Source organism: Myotis davidii, unplaced genomic scaffold (assembly GCF_000327345.1).
Source record: "Myotis davidii unplaced genomic scaffold, ASM32734v1 scaffold30, whole genome shotgun sequence".
NCBI classification, from domain to species: Eukaryota; Metazoa; Chordata; class Mammalia; order Chiroptera; family Vespertilionidae; genus Myotis; species Myotis davidii.
In genome coordinates, this window is record NW_006282874.1 from 2,546,181 (window position 1) to 2,568,659 (window position 22,479).

Below are 22,479 nucleotides of genomic sequence, written 5' to 3' on the forward strand. Positions count from 1 at the left end.
GAGGTGGAAAGCGCTGGGAAGCTGGGAGATGTCGCAAACCATCTATCTCAGAAGGCCCTCTCACAACGTGAATGACACTCACATGGAAGGGAACTGAAAGACCTGTCAATCCACCTTCCACATTAAAGATGCGTAAGCTGAGGCCCAGGAAAAGGAGGCGATTTGGTCAAGGGCCATGTAATAGAGTTGTTGGTTTTTTTAAACATATTTTTATTGATATCAGAGAGGAAGGGAGAGGTAGAGAGAGAAACATCCATGATGAGAATCATTGATTGGCTGCCTCCTACACACCCCACACTGGGGATTGAGCACGCAACCCGGGCTCCTGCCCTGACCGGGAATCAAACCCTGACCTCCTGATTCATAGGTGGACGCTCAACCACTGAGCCACGCCAGCTGGGCCGTGTAATAGAGTCTTTATAAGTGCTCTCTTGTCCTCATTTTGAGGCCCTGGCTAGAAGATAGATAGTTCATGGCCCGAGCAGCTGGTTAAATCCACACCCCAACCCTTCCTTTCCGTCCTTTCCTTCCTTCCTTCTTTCCTTCCTTCCTTCCTTCCTTCCTTCCTTCCTTCTCTCTCTCTTCTTTTCTTTTCTTTTCTTTTCTTTTCTTTTCTTTCTTTCTTTCTTTCTTTCTCTCTTTCTTTTCTATATGTATATTTTATTGATTTTTTTACAGAGAAGAGGGGAGAGGGATAGAGAGTTAGAAACATCGATGAGAGAGAAATATTGATCAGCTGCCCTGTGCACACCCCCTACTGGGGATATGCCCGCAACCAAGGTATATGCCCTTGACTGGAATCGAACCTGAGACCCTTCAGTCCACAGGCTGACACTCTATCCACTGAGCCAAACCGGTCAGGGCCCCAACTCTCTTTCTTGCTGGCATCTCACGCTCTGGGCTGCTGCACTCAAGCTAATTGCCCCAGGGCCAGGAACGGGACAACCAGGGGCAGTCCCCACGCCCTAAAATGCACTGAACTTGCTCCAACCAGCCGATCCTGAGGGGCTCAGCCTGCCTCCCTGGTTTCCTCCCCAGGAAGCCACAGCAAAGGAGTCTGCCCACGGTTCCCTGCTCTGCCTCCTGAGTGACCCCAGAGCACCCCCGGGGGCGACCCTGCCTGGCAAACCCTGGGAGAGCTGAGCTGCGAGGCTGACAAGATAGTAACACCCCTTCCAGTCTCCCTCTTTCCTTCCCACCCTTCCCTTCCTTCCCTCCCTTCCTTTTTTCATTCCTTCTCTTTCTTCCTTTCTTACAAAATAAAACACACACACAGACATCTCACCATTGCTAATAGCTTGTTTATTTCTCGTCCTTTGTGGAATAAGGTTCACGGTGAATGCCTGGGACCTGAGGACTGGCCTGGAAGGAAGTGCATGCCTCTAATGCAGTGGTTCTCAACCTTCCTAATGCCGTGACCTTTGATACATGTCCTGGTGGCCCCCAACCATAAAATTACTTTCGTTGCTACTTCGTCACTGTAATTTTGCTACTGTGATGAATCGTCATGTAAATATCTGATATGCAGGATGTATTTTCATTGTTACAAATTGAACATAGTTAAAGCATAGTGATTAATCACAAAAACAATATGTAATTATATATTTGTTTTCTGATGGTCTTAGGCGACCCCTATGAAAGGGTCGTTCAACCCCAAAAGGGTCGCGACCCACAGGTTGTGAACCGCTGCTCTAATGGCACTCTCCCATCTGACCTATCCTCAGTTTCACTTTCCCCATGATCCGAAAATATTAAATGGAAAATTCCAGAAATAAAAAACCCTCAAGTTTTACCTTGCTCACCTTCTGAGTAGCGTGAGGAAATCTCGCGAGTCCCGGTCCGTCCCACGTCGACGTGAGTCTCCCAGGCACCGTTCGAGTAGCGCAAGGAAATCTCGCGAGTCTCTCTCCATCCCACGTGGACGTGAGTCTCCCAGGCACCGTTCGGAGTAGCGTGAGGAAATCTCGCGAGTCCCGGTCCGTCCCACATCGACGTGAGTCTCCCCTGCGTTTGACGTCTTCACGCTGCAGACGCTCCCTGTTGGTAGCGTCTTGGCCATCGCCTCGAATGTCAGGTGTCTCGGTGTTCGCATGCAAGACCCCGATTTTAGTTCATTATGGCCCCAAAGCGCGAGGGCAGCGATGCCAGCAACCTGGGTGCGCCACCGAGGAGCCTAAGCGAGAAGGTGAGTAACAGAAACTCCATGGAAACAGGCCGAGTCCGCGAGGAAACGGGCCTCCGACCAGGAGGGGTTGGTGTTGGTGGGCGCTCAGGGCTGGCCTCCTCCCGCGCTGGGAACCTGGCGGCTGCATCAGCACCGAGCGTCACACCCACGGCGGCTGCCTGGGGAGGAGGAGGAAGACCAGCTCTTGCTGGGGTTTGTTTTGCTGGGAATGGGAGTCGTTTCCCAGAAGCCCCTCCGCGGGCTCCCTTCTCAGGACTCCGCCCCTAGAATCCAGCCAAGTATTTGTTCCTGAACGAGTCATGGGCAGAGAAGGTGCAGTCGCACAGGCCTCCCGGACTTCTCACGGCGGCCCCATGGCCCTTTTCACACGATGCCTTCACTTGGTGTGTCGGACACTAAGCTCAGCACCTTACCTCCGGGTAGTTCTCCAGTGACAGTCCCCGTTAGGACGTTCACAGTTTCAGTGTATCCACCATTCTTCATGCTCAGGCATGTGGTGCATGCAATGGGCAGGAAGGCAGCCAGACCTGGCACAGTCCCTTCTCTACCCCCAGGACCTTGGCAGCCCGGAGATTTATTAGTCCCTTGAGGTTCTGTTTCCTGATCCCCAAATGGGTGGAAATCATAGTGCCTATCTCTAGGATCGTTGTGAGGTGGACCTCCTAGGAGATCATCAATACATCGACAACACAAAGTCATTACTCAGCAGGGTGAGCCAAGGGCGGGGCCTCAGGTCCCTGTCTGGGTGACAGGCTTCAGCCACTCTTGTCCTAGCCCTGGATATTCCTATTGTTGTTGAACATGTGTTGACCTTCGATGTAGATGAGACTGTGCTGCCCACAGCTTCAGCCAAAGGCCATTAGGAACACACCTGTAGTTGACCATTGCAGCAAGGAGCGGGATGGGGGTCGTCTCAGTAAAAGGGTGCTGGAAAGACCTATTCTAGGGTTCGGGCTTTGGGGGCTTAGGGGGTGTCTAAAGAAACAGGGCTCTAGCTGGTTTGGCTCAGTAGATAGACGTCGGCATGTGGACTGAAGGATCCTGGGTTCGATTCTGGTCAAGGGCACATGCCCAGTGTGGGGCGTGTAGGAGGCAGCCAATCAATGATTCTCTCTCATCATTGATGTTTCTATCTCTCCCTTCCTCTCTGAAACCAATAAAAATATATTTTGGGGAAAAAAGAAACAGGGATCATTTCTGGTTGGATGATGTCAGAAAGCGGGACAAGCAGATGATTCGGTGTCTTGGTAACTCTCACCTACACTGAGGGCAGGAGAGGGCGGATGAGACTGTGATTGAAAGATGAGTCGCAGTCACGCATTCTAGCAGAGAGAGGGTGCTGGCCATTGGTGGGTGGATATTTTGTTTTCGTCTGAGCTCAGACAAAATTGTGAGGTGGCCTGGTTTTGTCTCATTTCCCCACAGTCTCGGAGTAACCTTGTCCGGCGTTGGCATTGTGTGGCTTGTCCATGTCCAGCAGGAGTGTGGGCATGGATCAGCTGGGAGTGTCCAGCCGGCTCCCGGAGGGTAGGGGCTGCTGGTTCTTCTTTCTTAGTTCCTAGAGACAAAACTAAGTCCCTGCCCTCAGGAAGCTCACAGCCTTGAGGGCAGCAAACCTTTACCATATTCTCTGAGAATAATGCAATTGTCATTATTATTATTATAATTATTATTACTGTAGTCATGGAGGTCTATCCACAGAGAGGAGAGCCCTCCAGCAGCAGGCGGGGAGAGGCAGGGAAACCCCCACAAAGGAGCATGCATTTGATCTGGGACGGAGAGAGGGAGGGAAAACCCTTTATGTGCACGGCAGGCGATGTGTTCCAAATTATAAATTCAATTCAAGCCCCAGAAACTTTGCAACTATGGACGTTTTTCCCCCCAGGAAGAAAAATAGCCTTTCTATTTTCATCACGGAAACCGCCATTTGTCATTCTCAAGGTGCCTCCCGTGCCTTTGTCTCTTCTGTCAGCTGCCAGCAGCGTTGCTAAAAATAGCAGGCGGAGGGCACCGCTCCACACTGAGCATTAAAAATAGAAAGGGAAGCACTGCTGTGAATAATGCATAGGAGAGAATCCCGCCCACGCCCACGCAGGCTCCAGGTCCTTGGGGCCTGGCTCCCCGCAGAGGCCCACTGGGCATGGGGGGATTAAAGCCTTTGTTTGGCTCCTGCTTCAGTAAAAGGGCATCCCACAAATTCCAACCTGCTTCTCAGCCGGCCATGGCAGGGAGGGAGGGGAGAAATGGGGGCTCGGCCAGCATTCTGGAATGCAAAGCAGGTGTCTAATTTGTAGGTGCAAACTCAAATGCCATCCAGAGCCAAGATAAAGGCGGCCACGCCCCATCTAAAGGCATGTCGTTTCTTTCTTTCTTTCTTTCTTTCTTTCTTTCTTTCTTTCTTTCTTTCTTTCTTTCTTTCTTTCTTTCTTTCTTTCTTTCTCTCTCTCTCTCTCTATGCTCCCCATTGGGTATGGAGCCCACAACCGGGGCATGTGCCCTGACTGGGAATCAAACCCTGACCTCCTGGTTCATAGGTTGATGCTCAACCACTGGGCCACAAAGTTTCATTAGAAAGTACCCACTGCTAAGCGAGCCGAGCTTGTCTGCAAGGGGCGGGGCTCTGACCATCAGGTAGAAATCTCTGAAATCCAAGCACTGCTCAACGTGGAAACATCAGCCAGAGGGCCTCCCCACATCCGTGAGCATCGCAGGCTACTGATCAGTCTGATTGAATAACCAAATCCTCCAAGAAAGACACACAAAAATTTCCCGACTCGTCCCCCATGACCAGACTTGACTTCCTTTCTGTGGTCCCAGATGGTTAGAGCAGAAAGAACTGAGATTGGTGGGTAAATTAGAGGCGCTGAGGTCCAGAGAAGGGGAGGAAGTTGTCTCAGGTCACACTGCACCCTAGCCTCACTGGTCTGCCCCTGACTTTGCCTTCCCCATGGGTTCTTGCTGAGTCCCATTTTCGAATCCTTGGTGAAATAGGAAACTCATTCCCAAATGCAGACTCCCTCTGCTCCTCTGAGCCTTGAGTCTTATAGAATTCACCCTGTCTAAATGGGGTATGCCTCACTCGTGGTATGCGGTCCCTTTCTGGTCCTGGGGTGTGGAAAGTTCAGCATCCAGGCAGTGGGTGGCGATCCGGCTGTTCATGTTCACTGTGGAGGAGAAGACTGAGGGGAAACGGGGCTATTTTCAAATGCCTGAGGGTTCTCAGGTGTAAGGGGAAATGGGTGTCTGTGTGGAGGGGAGGCAGAAGAACTCAGCAGAGGCGGTGCAGGTATTAAATCTGATTGTCTTCCTTGTCAGGACCATGTTTCTAGAACCACAACTGCCCAGGGGTGGAATCGGCTGGTCATGGCAGGGGACCAAGCTGAGGGCCACATGGTCTGGCCCTGGGTGGGCAGGGCTGTTTGGGAGCCCTGGCTCCGCCCCTCACCAGCTGAGGGGTTTGCCCACTTTAGTGAACCTCTCCAATCCTACTTCCCCATCTGTGAACTGGTGGTAACACCAGCACCTGCTTCACTGGGTTGTTTTGAGGATTAACTGAAAGGAAGCTCAGTCCTTGGTAAGTTCTAGTTATAAATACTGAGCTGCTAGGCTAGGAGCTCCCATGCCAGTAGTTAAGGCTAGACAATCCCTTGGGATTGATAGTCCAGCTGCAAATTGAGAAGTATACTTAGGACTCTGCTGAAATTTTCTTTCTAAGCCCTCGTTCTGTTTTGATTGGATTTTGTATAAAAGATGCTGCTGATACAGCTGTTTCAGAGATGGGTGCTTGCCATGTTTTGACAGTTTCCTTGTACATTTCTTTGGGGCTTCCTTAAAATGCGTTTCGATGAGCTTTAAAATGAGTAGCTTCTATCACCTCGCAGCTGCCTGGACCTGGAGTAATTTCTGCCCTTGGCCACTTTAATGAAGTCGTTACAGTGACAAAGTGAGTTGTGGGCCACATATCCCCAGGAGGTTTGGGCCAGGGAGACATCTCTTTTCAGCAGCAATCCCAGGATGGGATGGGTCTTCTTTCTCCCCCACCTGACCAGTTTTCACGTGCCCGTGAGAGTTCCAGGGCATGGGAGATGCTCAGTGATAATGTGTTCTCTCCCCTGATGCCCCAATCGAGCAAAGTATATGCCCTGAAGGCCCACCAGCCACGTCAGAGCCATGTAATGGGGACAGTGGTGTGATCTTCCTCTCTGCTCCCCTGCTGGGCTTCGGCTGAGCCATTCCATGCTCTGCGCAAGGCAAAGGAAGGGAGGGCAATGATGACGTCAGTGGGAGACTAGAGAGAACCATGTGTGTGCAGTGATTCTGTAAACATGGAATTGTGAAATCGCTGCCATGTCAGTTTCAGGGGCTGGAGTGGGACACCAGATAGAGGCAACCTAGGTACCTAGGAAGCTGACTTGAGATCATGATGATCACTGAAAAGCACTGAGCACTTAGTATGTGCCAAGCGACTTACATGATCTCATTTATTCTCACAGCAGTCTTGTCACATAGCTGCCGTCGGCATGGCATCTCATCCTGAAGATGAGGGAATTGGGGCGCTGAGGGTGGAAGGACTGTCCCCAAGGTCATTCAGCTGAGAGCAGTACACTTGGGCTCACAGTTAGGTATGTAGGTTTGATAGCTGTAACAGGTTCAAATACAGTGGCTTAACCAAGTCAGACGTCAGTTTTCCTCATGTGTACGTCTTAGTGTACGTTGTCAGGGGCTAAGCTTCTTCGCTCCTGTCACTCAGCCATCCCTACGGTGTTGCCCCATCATCATGGTCCCTGAGGACTGGCCATCACACCTCCCAGGTGGCAGGAAGTGGGTTAGGGGCAACACCTTACCCTGTCTTTTTGTGTGTGTGTTTTTAAAATATATTTTTATTGATTTCAGAGAGGAAGAGAGAGGGAGAGAGATAAAAACATCAATGATGAAAGAGCATCATTGACCGGCTGCCTCCTGCACGCCCCCCCACTGGGGATCGGGCCCACAACCCGAGCATGTGCCCCTCCCCAGAATCGAACCCGGGACCCTCCAGTCCACAGTCCAATGCTCTGTCCACTGAGCCACACCAGCAAGGGCCCTTACCCAGTTTTAAGTTAGAATTTATTGTTGTCACTAATGCAATAGTAACAAGGGAGTAGTAGTGGGCAGCCACTCTGTACTGTATCTCTTACTGAGAGGTATTGGAGAGGGCATGACTGGGACTTTGACATGTGAGACAGAAACATAAGCTGCATCATAAACATTTGGCAGCACCTGCCGTGTACAAGGAAATGTCTGAGAGGCCACGGAGAGGACTTATCCTATATAATGGAAGCCTGATATGTTAAGTGTCTGACCATTCATTCGACTGTTTGACCAGTTGCTAAGATGTGCACTGACCTCCAGGGGACAGACGTTCGTACTGGTAGGTTAGCTTGCTGCTGGGGTCCTGCTGATTGGGACTGGGCAAGAAGGGCCGGGCATACCCTGAAGCCCTCCCATGGTCCCTCCCTGGCCTTGATCTTGCACCAGTGCGAGCTACCCTACCAGTGCGCAAATCCGTGCACCGGGCCTCTAGTAAGCTATAACCCTGCACACAAGAGGATAGCAGGAGTTGAGTCCCTACTTAGTACCTGGAACTAGCCTGTATACTTCTCATCAGTAGGTTGTACAATGGTCTCAACACAGCAGTTGAGAAATGAGAACATTAAGACTCAAAGAGTGAAATACTTATCTAGGTTCATGTGTGTAGTAAGTGGTCAGGTCAAGATTCAAAATCCCAGCAATGTGACCTGGGGCAGGTTGCTTAATTTCCCTGTGCTATGACTTCCTCAATTTCTAAAGTGGAGAAATGGTACCTATCCCACAGGATTGCTACAGGCTGTGGATGCTCCCATGCACTTAATGCTCTTGGGAGAGGACCTGCCCATAGTAAAACCCCAGCAAATAGTTAGACATTATTGTTGTTGTTGATATTGCTGCTAGTATTAGTACTAATATTATCTTTACACTGTGCATCCAATCCTAATCCAAGCGTGATAAATGCTACATTAGGCCTACAGGAGGCTGGGAAGGTCCACAGAGAGGGTAGACTATCCTTTTGATTCTAAAACATAAATGAGCCTCATAGGAAAAAAGAATTTGCTAGATTTGGTGAGAAGGATAGGATTTTAACAGGCAGAGATGGGAGTGAGGCTGGATGACATTCCAAGGAGAGGGATCTTCTTAGAAAAAGGCATCGGGAAAGAAAATGGCATGTGTATCAGGGGATCGAGAAACAGTGGAGGTGAGGCAAATGAGTGGGAGATGAGGCAGGAAAGGCGGGGTGCACCAAAGCAGGGAGCTAATTTAAGGAGGTTAGCCTTTTACCTGAAGGCAATGGGGAGTCCTCCAAGGTTTTGATCAGCACTGTGCCAGGGGAAGATTGCCATGGCAACAGCTCTGGGGGAAGACTGGCGGGTGGAGAGGCCAGCTCAGTAACTAGAGCCGTGGTTTAGGTAAAGATCCGAATTATAGCTATGGCTTTGGGAGAGGCTAGGAGGGAACTAAATAAGGGCAGCGTGTAGGGGAGAATGAAAGGATCCTAGTGTTTTGTGCATTGAGGGGAAGGGAGATGGAACAGTGAAGCTGCAATGCATGGGCCCACTGTCTGAAGCACAGGCTGTGATCATTCAAGCCTCATAGCCTGACGCTGTCTGCCTGTGGTGACACATTTCTGAATTATTTCCTTTTATCTTTTTCCAATTGGTTTTGGTTATACTTTGAACTATTCACTCACTCACTTTGTTAAGCCATGTGCTCAGAGTCTATGTTAAACAAGTTCAATCAGTAAAGAGGTCATGTCTGCTTTAGAGAATCCATTTGTATTTATTAGCAAGGTATAGGGTTGGCTGCTGTAACAAAGAGGCCCTGCTATAGGCCGGATATTTGTGTCCCCCTATCCCTGCTCAAATTCATATGTTGAACCTAGTCCCCAGTATGCAGAAATTAGGAGGTGGGTCCTGGGAAGTGTATTAGCTCATGAGGATGGACCCCTCATGAATGGGATTAGTGCCCTTATCAAAGAGACCTCAGAGAGCTCCCTCAGCCCTTCCACCATGTGAGGACACAGCGAGAAAAGGACTGCCTGTGAACCAAGAAGAGGGCTCTCACCAGAGACTGACTTGGCCAGAGCCTTGATTTTGGGTTTCCCCGCCTCCACAACTGTGAGAAATGCTGTTTCTAAGTCACCCTGTCTGTTATTTTCTTACAGCAGCCTGAATGGACAGGCCCCCAATTACATTGGTTTGAACAAGCCACACATTAGTTTCTCTTTCTTGTGTAAGTTCAGTGTTTGTTCAGAGGTGGTTGGAGGGCCTGAGGATGAAAGGAGATTTGCCTACTTGTACAGCAGTTCTCAATCTGTGGGTCGCGACCCCTGAAAATACATACTGCATATCAGATATTTACATTATGATTCATAACAGTAGCAAAATTACAGTTATGAAGTAGCAACGAAAATAATTTTATGGTTGGGGTCACCACAGCATGAGGAACTGTATTAGCGGGTCGCGGCATTAGGAAGGTTGAGAACCACTGTAAGCTGTTCTGCCATCACATAACCCACAGCGGCTGCTCTAGCTCCTGCTGTTGTGTCTACATTCAAACAGACAGGAAGTTGGGGGAGAAAGGGAGGACTCCCTTTCCTTTTTTTAAAAAAAGATATTTTATTGATTTTTTACAGAGAAGAGGGGAGAGGGATAGAGAGTTGGAAACATCAATGAGAGAGAAACATCTATGAGCTGCCTCCTGCACACACCTACTGGAGATGTGCCCGAAACCAAGGTACATGCCCTTGACCAGATTCGAACCTGGGACCTTTCAGTCTGCAGGCCAACACGCTATCCATTGAGCCAAGCCGGTTAGGGCTCCCTTTCCTTTTAAGATCATGACCCTGAAGGTGAACACATTGCTTCCATTCATATCCCATTAGCTACAATATGTTCACATGGCCACCTACCTTTAAGGGAGGCTGCAAATGTACTCTTTAATTGGGTGTCTGCACCCAGATTGGAAAGAAAACCTACCATCAAGGAAGAAGGGGAAGTTGGCCAGCAATTACAGCAGCGGTTCTCAACCTGTGGGTCACGACCCCTTTGGCAGTCGAACGACCTTTTCACAGGGGTTGCCTAAGACCATTCTGCATACCAGATATTTACATTACGTTTCATAACAGTAGCAACATTACGGTTATGAAGTAGCAATGAAAATAATTTTATGGTTGGGTCACAACATGAAGAACTGTATTTAAAGGGCCAGAAGGTTGAGAACCACTGTAATCCAGTGGTTCTCAACTACTACTCTGCTATATCCCCAGTGCCTAACAAACTGCAGGGAATTGAGAAGGGACTCGATACATTTGTATTATGACTTAAGGAAAATATCACACTAGGTATTGGGGACTCCAAGGTGAAATAATATAGTACTTTCTGCTTTGAAGGAGCTTTTTTAAAGTCTAGAGCTAGGGGTTAGACAAGTAAAGAAATAGATGCAGTGGCCCTAGCTGATTTGGCTCAGTGGATAGAGCATCAGCCTCAGGACTGAAGGGTCCCAGGTTCAATTCCAGTCAAGGGCACATGCCCAGGTTGCGGGCTCGATCCCTAGCAGGGGGCATGCAGGAGGCAGGCCATCAGTGATTCTCCCTCATGATTGATGTTTCTATCTCTCTCCCCTCTCCCTTCCTCTCTGAAATGAATAAAAATATATTTGAAAACAGAAGAAATAGATGCAGTTAATTGCTATGTTGGGTAGAATGGCAGCCTGTGGAGGGCATAGTTTCAACAGTCACCAAGGAGAAAGTCAGCAAATCCAACTGGGACAAGAGCGGTCAGACAAGACTTCCTAGGAAGGTGATGCTCAGCCGAGTCTGGAAAGACGAGTAGATGTTTGCCTGGTGAACCAGGTGAGGAAAGCTGTGCAAGGACGAACGAAGAGCACAGACAGGAAGGCTTAGAAACAGCCTGATATATTCAGAGTAGGGCAGGCGTGGGCACATGGGCGAGAGGGAATGGCAGGAGAAGCTGGACGGAGTGGGTGGGGGCCAGATCCAGGGACTTGGTGTGTTTCCCTCTGGAAATGGCCCACTGAACAGTTTCGAGCACAGATGTTTCAGGTGGCAGGGCTGGATGGACGTAATTACATTTGCATTTTTGGAAGATTGCTTTGGGCATACTCTGTGGCAGATGAACTAGCCGTGGGGACACGATGAGCAGGGGGAAGCAAAATTTGTGCAGAAGCCTAGCTTTTCTTAGTAAACCCTCATGTTTGAAGCAAGTATCACTTTCAACAGTCCAATATCTCTCATAAATAAAGCCAGACATTTTATTTGAAATCAATTAAAGTTGCAGTTGAGTATTTTGAGACCGAGGTGAATTGATTATTTTGTCATCAGTTTTTCTTCTAGAGGCCATATTTTCCCTTCCTCTGAATCTATAAACATATTTAGAGAAGTGGGGGGTACCTTTGGGAAGGTCTCCTTCAGGTGCCTTCTGCACTTTACCTGATTGATGAGTGGGCTGGAAGGGACGAACCCCAAGGCTTCTTCCTCTTCACTGTAGGAAGAGTCTGTGGCATCCAAACCATGAAATGATGAGAACTAAGGAATCTAAGGGATTAGCAAATGTTCCATTTAACAGTGAAGAAACTGAGCTCAGAGGAGTTCAGTGGTGTGCTCAAGGTCACCCAGCCAAGTAGCAGAACAAAACCAGGGGCCAGGGCTTGGGTCCTTCCTAGTTCAAGTTTTTCCCACTAATAGAATCAGATGTCACAGCCTAACCAAGGGCTCCTCTTGCCCCTCTAGTCTTCGCTGACCCTTTCTTTCTCTCAACCAGAGCAGGTATCCTGAAAGGATGCCCTCCACTAAGGTTTCTTCCAGTTTTAAGTTTCCATGGTGTATAGGGTTTACCATGAGAGTACTTTGTGGATATTTTTCTACTAACACTTTCACACAACATCCATTCTCCCATTCATTCACTGGTTTATAATTTAATGAGAATTTTCCAGTCTTATTATCACCTTCAGCAGCCGCACTTTGAAGGTCACTCAGTCCCCCAGTCTCATGATGCCGGACATCATGGTAGCTTCAAGTTTTTGACTCACTAATAATGTGATGAAGAAACCCTCTGAATCTTGACAGGCAGCTCTCATTATTTCCTTATGGAAACCCCTCTACCAGATTCTGCCTAATAGCCATTTCACAATTACCAGGGCCAACGTAAAATTTTCTTTTAAAATATATTTTTATTGATTTCAGAGAGGAAGGGAAAAGGAGAGAGAGATAGAAACATCAATGATAAGAGAGAATTACTGCCTGCTGCATGTGCCCCCACTGAGGATTGAGCCTGCAACCCAGGCATGTGCCCTTGACCGGAATTGAACCTGGGACCCTTCACTCCAAAGGCCAAGGCTCTATCCACTGAGCCATACTGGCTAGGGCCAAACGTATAATCTTGATTTACTGCCTCCTCAACACCACGTTCGCGCATGTACACACACACACACACACACACACACACACACACACACACCCCATCTGATTTTTCTTAGTCTTACTCATCCATAAATGACACCACATTGTACCCAATTGCTTATACCAAAACCCGACTAGTTACCCTTCATATTCTTCTCCTAGTCACCCTCTTATTGTCCCCTGAGCATGTCCTGCCAGTCTACCTCCCTATGTTCCCTAATTCTGTCTACAGCACATCATCTCCAGTCTCAGACCTTGGCCCAAGCCCCCAGCCTCTCTTCTAACACCTGAGATAGCTCCTGGCTCATCTCCTTCCATCCAATCTGACCTCATATTCCTTTCTCTATAGGGCAGCCAGGATAATATAAAAATGTAAATCATTCATGTCATTCTTCCTCACACAACTCTACAATGTTTATCATAGAGAATTAAGGAAAAAAAACCAAACTAACCTGGCTCACAAGGACCCCGCCCACCCTCTGACCACATCTCCTTCTGCCCCCTCTCAGTGCATTCATTTATTCCATGACATGAAAGGGATAAGGTTACCCACTTGCAAGGTATTGGTGAGAAAAAATCCCCCAAAGATCCCTGTCTTGTGGAATTGACATTTTCACTGGACAAGACAATAAGCATAATAAATGTAAAACGTAAAAGAGGCTGTTATGGGTGGTAAGTACTTTGGGGGAAAGAAAGAATAGAATAAGGGATGGGGGAGGCAGGGTTATAGGATACAACTATGACTGTTGATCAGGTACCGTTTCAGTAAAGGCTGAGAGTCAAGGCAGAGCCTGGAGTTTCCCGGGCAGGAGGTTCAGAAGACTGGAGTAAAATCTTATTCTCATTTTTTTCTTATTTGTTGTGTCTACCATTGATCTCCCTTACCTGATACTGGCTTTTTGAGTGCAGGAATCTTTGCCTGTTTTGTTCATAGCTGTACTTCCAGGCACCTAGTAGGGTACATGGTGTATAGTAATAGCTCATTAAAAAATGAATGAGCTTTTAAACATAGACACAGAACTAAGGGAGCAGAAAAAGTCAGGTCTTAGCCTTCTTCGACCAAAGAGGGAAACTTCAGCTTCACAAGACTCCCAGTGACTGCAAAATAAAATCATACCAGATGCTTTGGAAAAGCTGAGCTGCTTCTGGAACAATGTATTGCAATTATTTTTATTCTTGCCTTATCCTACTCCACCATCTTCCTAGATAGAGATTTTCCATGGTTTAGGTTGCCTCTTACCTTGTCCCTTGCCAAGCCTGGAAGATCCTAGAAACTCTTAGGTGCTCCAAAAATATCTAGTGAATGAGATCCCCTTGCATCCGCCACCATAGAGCCAAGTTTCATATCCGTGGAAGTAATGCAAAACTGAGCTCTGAATTTGGAAAGGAAAGGATCAGCTAATTAATATGCAATGTCAGCATCCTTGTCTAGTTTCTGGTTCCAAACAGAACTGCATGTGCCTCTGCCGGTCGATTTCCTGTTTGTTATCACATTAGATGTCTTCTAAGGCAGATGGAAAATCTGAAGGACATCTCCAGCCATGAGCCTGGCATCAGTCTTTCGGATCCGTGTGGAAATTCAGAATACTTCCCATGAACATTTGCAAATTAGGATTTGTGCAATTTCTTGATTAAATTGGGAGTTCTTCAAGCTGATAATTGAGCTCCTTAAGTCTATAGTCCTTGGTCCCTGTTGACGTTAGCCCTGTTGTGGCCATCTGCCCCACTCTTTCTAGAAGTGGAAGGAAATATGGTTGGCCAGCCAAAGGTCAACTCATTCAGATACTTAGTTTTGTGACATCATCCTCCAATAGTAGGGGGACTGGAGGTACTTGACTCTCACCTGGGGTGTCAAATGGATGCCGACCCCTGAAGGTGGGCTGAGGAACATGTTTTGTGAGTAGGGCTAGGTTTGTAGGACTCTGCAGGGGAAGGAGGGAGTACAGAATAACAGAATACTCATGGCAGATCAACCTGAGGGATCCTTTTACTTGACGACTTTTGAGAAATATTTTAAGTTAAAAGATGATAGCTATAGTATGGCACATGCAAATGATAAATGGTATATACTATTTAATGGATTATTTCAACGTGTTGTTTTATTCTTATTTTTGCCACAAATAATAACTAGAAAAACACTTGATGGTAAATAACCAAAGAGGAAGAAGGCGGGATTCAAGTTTGACAACCACTCTGGGCATCGCCCAAGAAGAAAGCTTGAGACCAGAGTGGGAAGTACATCATGGATCAGGGAAACCCTGTAGAACAGGGTTTAGTCCCAATGTGGCCCTTTATTAGGTCTAGACGATTGGGAACAGCATTGATTCCCCAGAATTGGGGGACCAAGAGTCTCCCCCTCCTTCCCTTAGTTCTTTTTGTTCTTCCTCTTGATTCTTTATATCACCATCATCACAATCATGCCTGTCACCTACTATTTATAAATTGCTCCCTCTTGTGTTAGGTGCTGTGAACTACAGTTTACATAAGACCCCTGACTTTATTTCACCTGCTGGGTCCTTAGTGACAGAGGGGCTTGCAACCGAATATAGACCCCTTCCCCCCCCCGAAAAATTTCTACAATGCAACAATAAGTCCTTTGGGTCTTTCTGGTTAGCTTGAACCTCACCACAACCATATGAGGTAGATGTATTCACATCCCCATTTTCCTGAAGAGGAAGCCGAGGGTGAGAAAACTGACAGGGTTTCCCAAGGCCACCTGACCAGAATGTGTCAAGGTTGGGATTGAAGCCTAGGTCCTGAAACCCTAAAAACTATGGTTCGATTCCGGTCAGGGCACAGGCCCGGGGTTGTGGGCTTGGTCTTCAGTGTGGGGTGTGCAGGAAGACCTGACGAGGAGGCAGCTCACCTGCAAGCCAAGGAGAGGGGCTTTGGAACAAACCGGCCCTGCCGACAACGTAATCTTGAACTTCTGGCTTCTGGGACTGTGAGAAAACCAATTTCTGTGGTTCAAGCCACCCAGTCTGTAGTGGATTTTTTTCTTTTGGCAGTGCTAGCAAACAAGCAGGCTGAAGTCAGCACTTTATAAACGATGGAGCAGCAAGCAGCAGAAGGTGTCATCGTCAGGATGGCCCTGTTTCAGTCGGTGATGTGTGATTTAAAATGGGGGTCACTGTCACCAAAGGTGGCCCAACACTGGACTTGCCACCCCAAAACTCTCTCCTAATTTGGATATCATATGAATAACATGCATTATATGAATATGTTAGTAGGCATGGCCTATCAGTTACACATATTAAGTGCCTCTAATGCCAAAGGTTTACAAATGTTAACTCTCTTCTTCCTGAAACATCCCTCAAGGTCATTGTTATTCTTCCTATCTTCCAGGTGAGGTGAACCTGGTTATGTGACCTGTCCAGGGTCAAACACGGAGCATTTTTCAGGGACAGGATTCCTGCCCAGGGCAGACTGTCTCAGAACTGACTCTCTCTCCTCAGCATCCTTGTGCAGCTACCCATAATCCTCTGTCTGGTTACTTAGCACCCAAGCATTCACTTCCCCTCTGCAAAGAATCATTGATGGAAATGAGGGAGACCTTGGACTTGATAGGCTCTATGGGTACAATGGGTGTTTTATGATCTCAGAGCGCTTTGCCAGTGGCCAAGGAGCTTTTCTTCTCATCTCTAGGAGCATCAGAGCATCGGACTGCCTGTGGGGACAGGTAATGAGGACCAAAGGTCTGGCCCATCAGGACTAGGAGGAGGTGAGGAAATGGCCCGCACCCCGTGTCTGGAGACCTGGTGAATCATGTCTGCTCTCCGCAGTCAGCCCTCCCTAGCACAAGCAGGCTCCTGGCCAGGCGCTCTTGAAGGTACAAGGGCTCATTAGCAGGAAACAGTGTGGGTAATTGGAATATGTAAATGGCACGGGCAAACAGGGTGTTTTAACAATCAGCCCCAAAGAGAAGGAGCTTAATTTGAAGGAGAGAAAGGAACAGACTGCCCAGGGAGCCAATTACTGCAGCCACAGGAGGGACGCTCAGCTTAGCAGGGGACCACAGTCAGGCTGGAGGGGGGCTGGGACATTGGGTGGGTCTGTTTATGCCTCCAAAATGCCACATGACCCGTGACGCAGCCCGCCTCCTTCCAGATACCAATTCCTGGGGACTCTCCTTCCCGAATACCTTTTGTAGCCAGCACCCCCTCATCTCTAGGACCTGCCACCACTTTCCTCTGGACCTGTTTCTCAGCTGGGCTTCCGAAACAGTCTTGTAACTGCTCTCATTGATGAGTCTCTCCCACTCCCACCCTCTCTCCTGCACAGTCATCAGAAAGCCCATTCCGAAACCACCCGGGGACACATCAGTCTGTGCTTGGAGCACCCATGGTCAGTCCATTTGTAAGCCTGGTACACAGGCAGGCCTGCCCCACGTGACCCCTGCTCCATTCACGCTGGCCTCCACCTTCTGAACCTCTTGCCCTGGAAACTCCAGGCTCTGCCCTGACTCTGACTGAGCCTTTGCATGTGTGGAACCTTCCACCCAGAAGAGCATTCTCAGCAAGTAATATGACGCAGTGATTCCAAAAGCATAGACTGCCCAGTTAGATAATCTGAGTTGGACTCCTGAGATCATCATTTCTTAGAATTGTAACCTTGAGCAGGGTGCTTAACCTCTCTAAGGGTCAGTTCATCATGCTTAACACAGAGGGCAATAACCATCATGCCTATCTCAGAGCTTTGTTGCTAGGATTAAATCTATAAATATGAAGCACTTCGCCCAGTGCCAGGCATATAGTAAGCACTCAATAAATTTAAGTGATGATGGTGAGCGAGCGTCTATCATGAATGAGCCAGGTCACTGGCATGCGGTGACAATAGAGACTAGCAAATTGGTTTCGTTGTTGATCTCATCTGTTCAAGTAATGGAATCAATTACTCAATTTTCCTTTCTTTTTCCCTCCCATTTCCGAGAGAGACAGAGACAGAGAGAGAGAGAGAGGAGAGAGAGCGCGCAAATGCGTGAAACAGGCTATCAGGACTGCTCCCTGAAAAGCTGAATGAATGAATTCTTTAAATGGATGAATTGAAAATTTTACCTAATATAATCACTTAAAAGAAAAAGACAAAAATGGAATTAAGAAGCATGCAAAATAAATGAAAAGGTTAATGTAAGACTTGCAAATGCAAGGAAGGGAAGAGAAACACTCTTACTGAGCAAAGTCCTTTATTTCTTACCATCTGGAGGGGAGGGGAGTGCCATGGGCTCAGAGCTCCTCCATCCCCATCATGCCTGACTTGAGCTCCTTCCACTGTCACGTCTAGACGCCTGCAAGTAATGTGGTCAATTGCATCTCAGGCTGCAGAGCTCTACCTCAGCATGGGGCTTGGAATGGTGCTCAGACCAAGTCTGAGGCGGGGAGGGTAGAAAACACGATCCCATTTTATAGACAGGTAACTGAGGCTAGATATAACTCTAGCCAATTGTGTGAGGTCACAGAGCCAGGACTAGAATTTGGGTGGGGGTCTAACTTCCCGACCTCATCCTCTGGGTGACACAGGCAAGGGTTTCCTTCGGCCTCCCTCTTCTGGCTCATTCCCAGGAAGCCTTCTCTCCTGCAGGGGAGCAAGAATTCACCCGCCCTAACGAGTGAGATGAGGTCTGGGAAAGGCCACAAAGCGGAAGCATGGAGGGAGACAAGAGGGGAGCAAACCTGAGGATTTTTAGAGTAAAAAATACGTATAGGGGAAGGGTCCTTTCTAAACATATTTCCTTTTGGCCTAGATTATTGCAAGACCCAAATGGGAACCTGCCCCGTCTCCTCTGAAAGAACCAAGGCCATCTCGTTAGCAGCCAAGACCTGCCTCCCTGCTCCTCCCAGAGGTGGGTGTCTAACCAGGGGCACATCCCCTGTTTGATGAGAAATCAGTTTTTTTGGAATTCTGTGATGGTGAAGAAGGCATTTTAAGTCCATAGATAGTGATGTTACGGAAGCACCATGGGCAGGGGAGGCGGTCTTGGATCTAGGTGATGTGTCCATTCCTGTGAGGACAGCCCCCTGCCCCTCAACCAGGATCGGAAGGTCCAATGTAATCAACCTGCCACCAGGTGACTGGCTGGGCCCCCTGGGCAGGCGTGACACTGGGGGCTCACCTCTGGTCTCCCCTGTTTGCAGGTGAGGCATGCTGCAGGAGCTGTACCATGCCCCCTGCCTGGCCTTTGTAAATACCCAGTCGCAGAACTCTGTCTTGGTACCATGCCCAGATGGTACCTGAAGCTCTCAGGGACTTTCGACCTCATGAAAGGCTCCTTCCCATGGGACACAGGGCATTTGATTTCCTTTCTCTAAAGTGCTATGATATCATAGTCCACCAAACGGCACTCAGAGTGTACCAGCTTGTCACGACAACTCCAAACCCCCGTCTGAACAACTCTGTCTATTGGTTTATAAAACCACTGAAGCAAATCAGCTTGCAAGCAACCCTGGCAGTTCCCCTCTCACTGGGTCTTACTGAGTCAGGGCTATGAATCTGATACTGACTTCGCCTCACACTTTATGGGAGGCATGAAAACAGCCCCTGCACTTGATCTTAAAACATTCATATTTGACAGTTGGTGGCTCTTGTCACAATAGAAGCCTCTTCATGTGCCCAAGGGGCCACACTGCCATTTTGGAAATCTGAACTTTTGATTCATTGCACAGTAATGAATTCGCCCGTCTTTCTACATGGTCCTTGACTACTAGTCTCCGATGCTTACCTAGTGAGGCTTTTTAAGTTCTGTCAGAATGTTTTTGTCACCATGTTCCTGAAGTTGCAAGGATTACTAAAACTCCCTAAGAATAAAGACTTCGACCACAACAAAAATCTCATACACAAACATAAAGTGGATGTTCCCTTGTGCACCAGCCAGTGTTCTGGGGGGTTTTATACCCTGCATTCATTTCTTCTTCCTTTGTTCATGCTGTGATGGGGCCTGAAAGCCTACTATGTACCAGGCATCCTTCTAGGCTGCAGGGAGAGGCTGCCGCGTCCCTGCTCTGGTTTAGTGGGGAAATAGGAACAAGTGAACAGAATGATAAATCTACTGAATAAGTAAACCAGGAGTGGGAGGAGGGGAAGGGACTTTGGAAAAGGAGCTCACATATGAAGGGCAGACTTGCTTCCTAGGGAGCTGGGATTGGGCTGGGACAGGAAGCACACGTGTGTGTGGGCGTCTTGGGGGTGGAAGACTAACTAAAGTTCAGGGGCATGCACTGGGGTGCCCAGCTTCCATTGGGAGCTTTTCAAACCCCCGTGATTCCCTTTCTCTGGGCTTTTGCTCTCTTCTGGACTTTGCACCGACTATGCTCCAGCTCATTGCTGAACGATAATCTATATATATAAAAGGCTAATATGCTAAGTGTCCAACCGTCCAACTGGTCGCTATGCTGCGTACTGATCACCAGGGGGCAGACGCTCAACGCAGGAGCTGCCATGATGTGCACTGGCCATTTACAGAGAAATGGCACTGCAGACCTGGTGCCCACAAAGTAATACTCAGCTTCCCCCAAGGGGGACACAGGCCCCGCCTCCACCCGGGAACAACAGCCCACCAAATCGCAGCCAATGCTGCTGAGATCCCATGGCGCAAAATGCGGCCCACAGCCCAGCCCAGCTCGGAAACTGTGGCTGTGGGCGCCGGGTAATGACATTACGTAGCAACATCGACTTTCTCTCCCCAGTGACAACTAGCCTCCTTGCAGTTTTTGAAAATCACTTCAGGTTTTCTCACTGTGCAGAATATAGTCAAACATTGCTGCTGTTAAATATTTTACCCTTTGTTCCCCCTTATGTCATCTACAATAATAATCTGCTTTGTGTTGATATTTACTGCTGTGTTGCTGACAATTACCTGAAAGAGAAGTTGGGCTGCTTCACTGGGCTGGAAAAAGTTTAGCTAAATCAGAAAGCAGGTCTGTCTAAGCAAGTTTATTCTGTATCTATAAAAGGCCAAGCTGACTGGTGCATGCCTAATACATATAAAGCTCTCACTGGTGCCAGTCGCACGTGTGTGTTTCAATCTGTCATTGTCGATCATGAATTTGGTTGACACTTTTATTATAGAGAAAGGGTGAATAGAGATATTAAAATATTTCTTCTAATTAATTTCCTTTCAATGTGCATGAATTCATGCACCGGGCCACTACTCTATTCAGAAACGTTTATAGGGTCCTACTGCATGTGGAGCATCGTGCTGTTTATTGCCTGTAATCCTCCCAAAATCCACGGAGCAGCCCGCTGACCAATGGATAACCTTTCTCTGTCGGGTTGTTATGACTCTCCTTATTTTATTAAGTTCTCAGACACTTTCTGGGCAAGCTCTTCTGTTGCATCAAGCAATTTATTTTGGGGCCAATATGACCCTGTTTTAATGATTTTAGCCTTGTAGTATAGTTTAACTTCTTTTTTAGAATTTTATTTTTTATTGACTCCAGAGAGGAAGGGGGAGTAGCAGGTGAGAGATAGAAACATCAGTGATGAGAGAGAATCATTGTTCGGCTGCCTCCTGCACGCCCCACACTGGGGATTGAGCCTACAACCCGGGCATGTGCCCTGACCAGGAATCCAACCATGACCTCCTGGTTCATAGTTTGATGCTCAACCACTGAGCCACACCAGCTGGGCAAGCTCCCTTCTTGAAACTCCCCCTTTCTTGGTTCTGAACTTGCTGAGTTTCTCCCCTCCGACACACTTACACTTTCCCCTTCCCTCCCCATCTCCTCTTCCCTCCTCCCTTCTCCTTCCCTTCTCTCCTTTACCCTCCTTAGCCAACTTCTCCAGGCAAATCCAGGCCCTCTGACCACTCCTTTCTTACGTGCTAGGATAGATTCTTGGCTTAGCCCTGCCCTCCTCTCTGCCCAGGCTTCAGACAGAAGGGGAGAGGGTAGGAATAAAGGCATCCCTGTGCTGCAGGAATGGAGGGTTTCTCTAACCATCTGGGTGCCATGGTGGGAGGGAGGGAGAATTAGGCCCAACTGCAGGACCCTCAAGTCCCCTGCTTGTGGTTTACAAGATCCAGCCCAGATGCCCTGTGGCCCCACTCTCCTCTGCTCTCCGCTCTGCCATAAACTCAAGGGACACCTCACTCACTCTGTGCTTGTCCTCTGGCCTCCAGGAGGGCTCTTCTGGACATTCACATCCCTGATCCAGCTTGTCATTTAGGCCGTCCCTTAAAATGTCACCTCTGCCATGAGGCCTTCTGAGGATGACAGGTCCATATAAAGAAGCTCCCATGACACCCTGTTTTATTCCCTCATACCATTTGTCCACAGTGGCAATCATAAGGCTTCTATTTGTTTTTCTGATCCTGCTTCCACCTTTCATTGGGCTACATGCGGTGTCCACGCAGGAACCTCCCAGAGCCTGGTCAGGGAACATTGCCCCGCTGGGTAGAAGCTTGCTCCTCAGGGCTTAGTCATTGATTCTATGAATGAGAACAGAAACTCAGGCACGACAGGGAAGGATGGCCAGGAGCATGAGTTAAGAGCAAAGCGAGAAGCCAGGATTTGGATTCCGTGCTCTGCCCAAGTCCCCAGCCCTCGGTTCGCCCAGGCTGACGGAGGCGGGGCTGGCCCAGGGCCCAGGGAGGCAAGCGCCCGCCGTCCACCGAACCCAAGGGAACTGGGAGCAAGTCACTACCACCAAGTGGGGAGCTTCACAGGGCTCTCGGCCTGGGCCAACCCAGCAACTTGGATTTTACTTAGGAAGCGCAGACACTGGGTCGGGAGGGGGGGCAGGAGAAGCAGAGGGAGACCCCACTCCCGGCTCCCTCCCCTTTGCCCCCCACCTCCGCTCAGCCCGGGGA